The sequence below is a fragment of the Gavialis gangeticus genome, unplaced genomic scaffold (genome assembly GCF_001723915.1).
Source record: "Gavialis gangeticus isolate Ggan-Ray unplaced genomic scaffold, GavGan_comp1, whole genome shotgun sequence".
Classification (NCBI taxonomy): Eukaryota; Metazoa; Chordata; order Crocodylia; family Gavialidae; genus Gavialis; species Gavialis gangeticus.
In genome coordinates, this window is record NW_017729033.1 from 101,567,459 (window position 1) to 101,577,444 (window position 9,986).

Genomic DNA, 9,986 nt, shown 5'->3' on the forward strand with positions numbered 1-9,986 from the left:
GCCCAATCATGTGATGAGTCCCACCACGTTTCCGTAATCGTTTTCTTGCTCCCCTCGTCTTCCTGGTCATGTTTTGGGTCCTGAGGTTCCCCCTTGGCCCCTCGGGGTCTGTTCTGTGTAGCTCCCCTGTGACAGTGCCCTCCCTGAGAGTGCCAGCCAGGGAGTTTGCCCGGAAAAAGGTCCCCCCATGGCTGATCCCATCAACACAAAGGTGCCACTGCCAATTGTGGGTCAGCGGGATCTGGCCTGCAGGATTGGGCTGCACCTGGTCAGCAGGATTGGTTGCTCTTGAAAACTTCCAAAAATGGAAATTACACAATCTCTTTAAGTAGCCTGTTCCAATACTTGATCACACTCATGGTTCGGAAGTTCTTCCTAATCTCCAGCTGAAATTTCCTCTGCTGCAGTGTGTGGCCATTGCTTCTAGCCCTGTCTCTGCAGCCACAGATTAAAATCTACCTCCATTCTGTTTACAGTCACTTCAGATATTTGAAGACTTTCATCAGATCCCTGCTCAGTCTTCTTTTCTGCAGAAGAAATAGCCCTATTTCTTTCAGACTTTTCTTATGAACATTGTTTCCCAGGTGTCTAATCATTGTCACTCTCTGCTGGACTCATTCAATCTGTCCATATTCTTCTTGAAATGTGGGTCTCAAAACTAGTCCAGGTGAGGCCTCACCAGTGCTGAATGGAGTGGAAAAATCACTTTGATTTGCAAGAGGTGTTGCTGCTAATATAACTCGGTATACTGTTGGCATTTTTTGCAATAAGACACATTGTTGGCGCATATTCAGTTTATGGTCTACTGTAACCCTAAGGTCCTTCTCTACAGTACTATTAGCCTAGCCTGCAAGGAAATTGTTTTGTCACCTGGTTGCTGTATTCCATACAAACAAATAAATAATTTTATCCAAAGTGCAGGACTTTGCACTTGTCCCTGTTGAATTCCATCTGATTGGTATCTTTTTTGGACCGTTTCTCCAGTTTATCAAGGTCATTCTGGATTCTAGGCCTGCCCTCTGGAGTGTCTGCAACTTCATCCAACTTGGTGTCATCTATGGGTTTGCTTAAGGGTACACTCAGTCCCAACATCCAAATCATTAATGAAGAAGTTAAATAATACCAGACCTAAAGGGAAAGTAAAACCAGACCCCAGAGTCCTTGAATCCCAGGAAAGCCATTTGGGTGAGAAAGGGACCCTGAGGAAGGGGGTAGGGTGATTTTCCCCAACCAGGATTTCCCCTGAAGCTGAGTGGCAGTAGTGAAAATGCTAAATCCTAGCCACTAGACCACCAGGGAAAAATGCTGTGGTACTTCTTATGCAGGCCAACATTGGCTACTATTTTATGATCTAGAATGACACAAAAATGAAAAAACTGCTATACCAAATTCCTGAGCTGTTATTAAAATTAGCTGATAAGGTCAATGTGCTGGAGGCTGTATGCAAGCCTCAGGAGAATCTGAATGTTAGAAGATCGATTCTTATTTCGAGACCTCAAGCCTGCAACATAATTCAGAAAAAATGCTGGTGGTTGGTTTTCAGGAATATCAGCATCCATATACTGGAAATCAGGAATGGCTATAGTGAGTCTAGTATCTAATCCCTGCAGTGTACAGTGTCACACTTATCAGGGGAAAAATCCCAATCTTCAGACTGCCCCTGACACTGCAATATTACAGTTCTATGACACTTCTGAAGGCCTGGAAGGACCATAGGGAAATAATCTATATGAGATATGTGAATGTATTGAATGTGCATATGAGAATTTAAACTTACTTTTGGTTGAATCTGCTGATAGCAACTAATGCATAGTTTTACTTTAAGTTCACAATATATTCTGCACTGGCCAGCCTGGCAGCACTCTTACCTGCACTTACAGCTGAACTAATTTTATTTTTGTATAACCTTGCATAATAAACAGAACAATCTAATCTACCTGTAAACTGGGACAGTGAAAGGGAGGGTGGGACTATGACATTTCTGGCCTTGGCTGAAACAGAGGTCATTGCTCCCTGAGTTAGCTTCACTGAAGCAGATAAAGAAGACCGCGAAGCCTGGGGACAGTACCTAATCCTGTTTCCGTTGTATTAAATGGGAGTTTGTCATAGTCTGTGGGAGCACTTTCAAGGAAAAAGTGTGGGTTGGTAGGGGGAGATGAGTTCTGTATTAAAGACTGGAGTACAAGACACTACCTTACCTGCTTACTGATTATGTGCTGGCAGAACTGCTGCTTCCATCACTTGAAACAGAATGTTGAACCCAACTTCATGCTGACTTGCATCCTGTGTGCTGTCTCTCTTGATATGCATGGTGCAATATTGAATCTGAGCAATTCCTGATATGCTACAGGAATACTAAGCTGAGAGAGTGGTTCACTCAGGCCTCAGGAGAGATATAGCTGGTATCTACTCTCTGACTAATTTACTGAGTTACCAATCTTATGTGGCTATGTGGGAATTTATGGTCTTTAAAACTAAACAGGAAAATTTTGCACAAAGTTTTGTACATGTAAAAGTGAGTATTTGAGAAGCACATGTGAGTATAAAGGCTATGCCATAAGGAGTTCAGTTCTCTTCTGAGGAGCTCTGTGGCCATGCTTATATTGTTAAGGTCTTTCTCAAGTCTTGTATATTGCATTTAGAACCTTCTACATTCCTTCCATATCTGCTCTTTGCCTGCTGTTCACCAGGCCATTAAGGTCAGGGTAACAAACTTAGGAAACCAGGACCTATGGAATCCAGTCAAAAAAAAAATCTATGTAGTTAGGCTGCTTCATTGGAGTTTTCCATATTTTATCTGGCCCCTGTACTGTAACCTAGGGCCCAGTTCCATGCCAGAATGCAGTTAATGGAATCTTGGTGTGCCTTGTTGCAGTCACTAAGCCATCTTAGCCAGGCATTACAAAATGTGCAGTGCAATTGCTCTAGGTGTGCATGAAGTGAAATGTTGATATGTCTGTGACTGCCTATGGGAAGCACAATTCCTTTATCACAAAAACTAGCACCTGGGAAGATGCAATTATCTATTAACCTGGTTTTTCAAAAGGACAAAACCCCTAATTATTTTTGAAGTCTTTGCTGCCTATGTAAGAGCATAGGCTTTTTAGTTTTCCTGTGTATATGAGTGGATTACAAGTGGGGATAGAGACAAAACTTCCCATATTTTGCACTGGTGAATAGGCAGGTGATGTCATTTGCCCCACATTCTACTGATAGCCTCCACATCCATTTAATATCTTTTCTCACAGATAATACTACTGTCCAAATAACTAAATGCTACCTAAATTCTATGGGTGTTTACTATTCATAGAAGGAAGGAACTTTTATTTGTTCTCTGGTCCATAACGCACTCCAACATATTTATACACTGAGATCTATATTGTGTAGCTGTTGTGTTATATTGTATAGTGTTACCATATTTGACCATTGCTTTGGGGTGTGCTCATTTATTAGGAGTACATTTCTGGGGTCTCTGTAATTCTGTCAATGTGCTGCTTGTGTTACTTTGTTTCTATATGGAGCCCTATCTCTCCCTTCTGCAAGTCCTCACCCCCAGTGGAGCTATCTTGCAGGACTCAGGTTTAATGGGGCTGGGTTCCTCCAACCATTGAATCAATCAAACACATATATGCACATACAGAGATTAACAGGACACGCTGGGTTATTAAGCATTAACATGCTGACACCCTCATGTGCCTTGAACTCAGTTTATTGGGGCAACAATAAAATGCAGTCAGACACAAGCATATGGGTTAACAGAGCCCAGCTGAGTCAGGCTGGGTTATTCAGCATTGACAGGCTGATACCCTGATGTGCCTTGAACTCAGTTCATCCCTTATTTCAGCAGGACAATAATAAATACAGTTAGACCCACATACACACATACTAACAGAGCATGTCTGAGCAGGCTGGGTCTGATTAGCACTTTCAGCTGCTACCCTCATGCGCCTCAAAACTCAGCACGTCCCAATCTCTTGTCACAATGGTCCTAGTAGTAAATCCCTTGATGAGCAGACCCCACTGTAGTATTGGACATTGCAGGGATTGTTGGCTTAGGTAAAAGAAGTGTTGACCTCCCCATTTGCTTTAAGGCAAGGGGAAGGAAGAGTAAGTGAGGTTCAGAGACAGACTATAGCAACCACCTTAACCATAAAAGTTATTTATTGCCAAGTATATGAACTTATGATGATACCAGTATTAATAGCTATACAAGAGAGACAAATAAAACAGTTACAGTATTACATATTTTTAGTTATTAAAAATCAGGTTTAGAAAGCTGTGCCTGAAGTAAGATGATAAAAGTCAGGTTCTGGGAATCAGAGAGAGCAAGAGAGTGATCAGCAAAAGTCCAGTTTAGAAAGCTGTTCTTGGAGTAAGAAAGCAAATGTCAGGTTCCTGGAGTGAGAGAGAGAGTTGGGATCTCACCACTCAGTGAAGCTTGAACCAGCTGAGGTTCCCAGATGTTTGTTGGAGCTTGCAGACAGGCTGAGTTCTGAGCACAATCAATGGAGGGATTCCAGGCAGAAAAGGAGTGGAACTGGTGCAGCTTTTGGATCCAAGCACCAGGACAGAAACTTGAGCTTGGGTAGGGTTTTTTGTAGGGAACTAACAATGGCTCATGGGAGAACACTAGGTTTTTTTATGAGTAAACAATGGCTCATATGCTGGATAATAAGAACTGATCACTTCTGGCTATGGATGGCATTACTCTGAAGGAGCTCACAATACAGACAGGAAGATTCAGTTTTGGGTACCAATAAAGGACTCATTACTAGAATTGGTCTGATAAATGCTGAGCTGGGTGTGTGTAGATGTGGGTTGATAGCATTTGGAGCAGGGATTTCCCATCATGCAGTGCTCCCTTGCTTCTCTGGTCCCAGAATTCAGTGTGGTCTTTGCCTTGGAATTTCTGTTCTTCATCCTGAATGCTAATGAAGGTGCATGCCTGTCCCATCTTCCATTTAAATGAGTTGTCATCTGGTTCCATCTCAGATGCATATGAGACCAGTGGAGTTGCTTCACTCTTATCACCCTTGTCTGGAGGGCTTTAAATGCATCTCCTACTGCATCTTCATTGCCTTTTGTAAGTCCTTCCTAATCGGTTCTTGTTCAGGCAGAGCTGGGGAGGGGGTATGTCCGTTGTGAGTCAGACAGGCTGTGTCCTGTGCAAGGGTTCCCTAACAACACAGAGCTGAGAGGTAACAATAGCCATTGTACAATATTATTTCCAAACAGCCAAAGAGCTTATTGGAACTTTAAATTGTGCATGGGTTTTGTTTACGCTGGTGAATTAGATTCTGGGAATTTAGTCACTAATGTATCTTTAAGTCCTATCCCAAAATCCACTAACTCAAATGCAAAGGAAGACATTTTTGAAGGTATCCTCTTCTTTTCTTCCATACCTGTGGCCTGTAATCTGGAAAAGAATATAGGAATATTATTCCTATCATCTTATTCACAAGAGGTGTTTTAAAATTTTTTTTAATCTCACAGACACTCCCAGCTGGCTCATGGCAGGAGCAGATGACCACAGACAGACAGATGAGGGAAAGGAAGAATTCCCAGAAGAAGCAAAATAATTTGGTGATGTTTGAATTGGTAGCAGAGGACATCATGAAAACTTCCTTAGCTTGAGGGATTTGATGCACTTCTGTATTTGTCAGTTCTCTAATTTTTTAATGTTTTTTTTTGTCACTGGCTGTGTTTTCTCTAAAACCACTCTTGCCTCTTGTTTCAGCTATTGTTTCTCCTTTTTCCAAGCCACTAGTTCTAAATATTTCCTTTCTCATTATAACATGTGATTTAGTAGGCTGTATAAGATCAGTATTGCCAGTGTAGTATCTTGGGGTTCCAGAATATTCTGCCTTCAAAGCACTGAGACTCACTATTGGGGTCCAAAGCTACCAGCCAGTGCACTGCACAGATACTGACACGTAACTGGTAATGGGTCTTTTATGGGTCAACTTTTCTATCATGGGTCAGCCATATTGACTTGGGCTCTGTTTACACATTATGTGTAGTATGTTTTATGTTTAGATCATAGTAAGCATTAATATGACTTAGAAAGTTTTCTGACAGTTGGAAGTTAATGCTTATTACAATCTAAATACAGATTATAGTACCCCACTGAAATCTTGAGCCAGCTCCAGGTCCCAGGTCTGAGACCTGAAAATCGCTGGTTTTTTGGGTCTCAGCCCTGGGATCACAGGGGAGCTGGCTCAAGGCTCTGGTGCAGTGTTATGGGCTGGGAGCAACACCAGCGCAACACAGGAGCCAGTGCCAGTCCCCACACCACACTGTGCCAGAGTTTGAACCAGCTCCTGTGTGGTGTGGGGGCTGGGACTTTCTGCTGTGCTGCACCTGTATCACTCCCAGCTGCCCCACTGCATCAGAACCTTGAACAAGGGGGAGCCTGACAAACAGCTGTGTTGGGCTCCCATGCTCTACCACACTGGACCCTTGTTGGTTCAAGGCTTCAGTGCAGTAAGGAGGCTGGGAGCCCAACACTGCATGGGAGTCCCCTGACAGTGAAGCAGACTAACGTTAGGGCAACATGAGTTGTGTAACACCAGCTGGAGATGCTCCGTGCCCAAAAAGGCATAACTTGAAGCTGATCAGAGTGCCTTGGCAAGAGTTTTCACACACTAGCACATGGATACTTGTCTTTTAAGTGCATTTAACTCATGGCAAGGGTAAAATCTATTAGTAGTCTCTGGATTGGGTGCATGATCCATCTGAATGTATCCTTTTGCAGAGTCAAGGCCTGGAAGTTCCTTAGGCTCAATAGGAAGGCTGGGAAGGAATTTGTGGGATACTCCCTCGTTATCTAAATCCCTGTAGCTGCACTTCTTCAACAGTCCTGTGCTCCCTTGTAAAAGGCCAGACCACCCTTTTGCAGACTCCTTTGTGCTAGTGACTATAACAATTTATGACTTTCTATATTCATGACTGTAACAACAGTGTGAGTTCCTTCCTGTTGCAGGCAGCTTACAATTTAAATGGACAGGAAGTAGAAGGGGAAAGGAATACAGACAGATGAAGTGACATGCCAGAGATCAAACAATGGTTTAGTGGCACATCCCAGCATCAGACTCTTTTAAAGTTATCTAGTAGGGCTGTGCAAAACAGCACTGTTTTGTTTCGACTTCCATTTCACTGTTGTGAGTGTTTCGTGTTGAGTTTCATTTAATTTCAGAAGCACTTTTCTGTTTTGTTTCTTTGAAACTTTCGCTGTTTCAATGCTGTTTCAATGTTTCACCCATAGGCTATAATGGGGAATCATGAAACTGCCTATAATGTCGTCATTTCTTGCCTTATTTGGATGAAACATCCAGGGATGGTAGCCCCTTCTGAGGCCAGGAAGCCTGCCAAGTTTCAAGGAGATAGGTACGGGGTTTCTGGGAAACTGCACCTCAAACTGTTCACAGAAAAACTTGTGTCACTTGAAAGGGTGAAGGCACAGAGAAAGCTCAGTTCAAACAATGCTTTTCATGCTGTTTTTCCATCCCTCCCCCCAGAGCACTGGGATTGGAAGGGACCACAATCACTGGCCAGCTACACATGTCAATATCAGCACTCCTTCCCCCTTCTTTCCCCTCCCTCTTCTTAGTTTCTCTTTAGCTGCAAGCAAGCCCATCTTCGAAATGTTTCAACTGCCCTTATTTTGTTTTAAGGCTGTTTTGAAACCTTTCATTTCATTTAGATCTTGCTGTTTTAAACTCAAAATGAGCTGAGACAGCATCAAAATGAAACAGCTGGTGAAATTTCGCACAGCCCTATTATCTAGGTGTCAAGTAGGATTTTCAAAAGGACCAAGCTATTTTCTAATTTCAGTGGGAATTTGGCACCTTAGCAACATTACATCTTAGTCTGTATTTTTAGCTGCCTTATTACTGTAAAAAAGAGAGAATCTTACCACACACCTCCAGAAAACCAATCGAATATCCAGTGTACTTGATATTCTGCTGTTGTTCTGATTTCTGATTAGTCAATGAGGTGTAATGGGTTTTTATCTTGAGAAATAAGTAAACACAGATTCAAATTACTTGTTGTGGTCCATATTTAGGCATACTATGCATATAGTTCTTATTGCTTTGAACAAAAAAGAATATAAAAACAAAATCAAGAGAAGACTTTACACAAACAACCACACAGGTAGGATCTGATCAAACACTGTAGCCAAAGTGCTTGTGACACCTGCTTCATTCAGATTTTGCTTTTACAATTGCTGTCTCATTTGGTAAGTATGTAGCCTTCCCTAAAACTCTAGGGATCCTATATTGGATCTTCTGAATTTGAGCTGGTAAGATATCTGTAATTTTTTAGAAATAAGTGTCCAGATACCCCAACCAAAGATCCTTGCACTGGATACCAGACAGAATATATCTGTTTTTGAGAGCTCACAATTTATGGTTATGACAAGATGGGATGCAAAGAAAAGGAGGACAAAGAACATTTTGCACAGTGCATAGGTCCACCTATATAGCTGTTGTCTGATAACGTTTTTTTGGTGTTATGTCAAAGGTGAGCCACAAGGTCAAACTGGAGGATATGTAGCTTTCAATAACTTTCCCATGACCAAATGGTGAAAGTATATACAACTCAATGATTTCATTCAACAAGCTGAGGGAGAAGCAGGGAAGCCCACTTGTCTCAAGAACAAAAATAGCCTCATTCCCATGATGAAGAAATGATCTACTCTTATCCTACTCAGACATGCCCAAATTTTCCATGCGGCACTGCTGCTGTGATGAATAGCTGCCAAAGGGGACTTTTATGTGTTGAATTTGAAAGTGTGTGTGTGTGTGTGTGTGTGTTACATTCAACTGTAGTGGACATGTTCCTGAGAGAGCCTCTTGAAAATGTTTCAGCACGTTACAGATCCATCTGTAGGGGAAAGTCAGTCCCTCTTGGTTGGTTCTATTTTTAAAATGGGTTTGGCTCACACTTTTGATGATAAGCTTTTTTCCTGGTGGTCTTTAGGTCTCAAGCTGTCTCACTAATATGCAATCATACCTATCTTACCTTCTGTTGTTTGTTCTCCAGTTATTCTCCAGCACTGCCCACCCTCCCTTTCTCCCCTTAAGCATGAAGTTTGGCTACCTCTTAGTCTTTGCTGGTAATGGCTGATGCATGGTTTTCAGTTTAGGAGCTTTCACAAAATATTCACAGGTATGATGCTGTGGGAGTTAGCTACAACTAACTTCGTGTGTTGCTTGGCTGTTCCACTGAATTGCCCAGGCCTGTTTTTGAAACAGTTGGAGAGAAGACCATGCTTCCATCAATCCGCATGTTGGGGTTGCCCTAGATTTTCGTGTAGGAGTGCTTGCGCCAGCTTTGCATTAATCCTATGTACTTTGCTCAACAGTTGCTCTTTGTTAGCATTTTAGTATGTTGGTTGTAATAAAGTTCAAAGTTAGTCTGTCAGTCTGAGTTATAATCACTTAGTACTGACTAGAGTCCATGACAGAGGAAATGGTAGCTGTGACTGTTTAAAAAGAAAAAAAAAAGTATTCAGATTTAATTAGGGGATGTCTTTAATAATATGTATGTAATACTTAGTCCTGAACTTATTTTAGCAACATTTATATCAAACAGTTTAGTTTATCTGCACTAGAGAGTAACAGTGAGATGCTGTGATGGTTTTTCAAATTGCTTGTATATCTTTATATTCTGTTCTGTACTTTGTAGTACGAAGTGCTGAAAGGCACCAACTGAGGGTTTGAGTCATATAGTAAAAAATACTTTTTGCTCTGAGGAGGTGGCAATTAGGTGGGAAAAAGGAAATGTTATCCTTATTTTACAGTATGGCAACTTTTGACACAGCGGGTAAATGATTTGCACACTAGAAGTCTGGGGTACAGAGGAGCTGTCTGAAAACCAGGATTTCCCACTTACTGATTAATTTTTTTTTTAAATACCTGGCTTTGATCCTGATTGTACTGAAAACAATTTTTTTTTTTTTTTTTTTTTAAAAAAAAATTTTT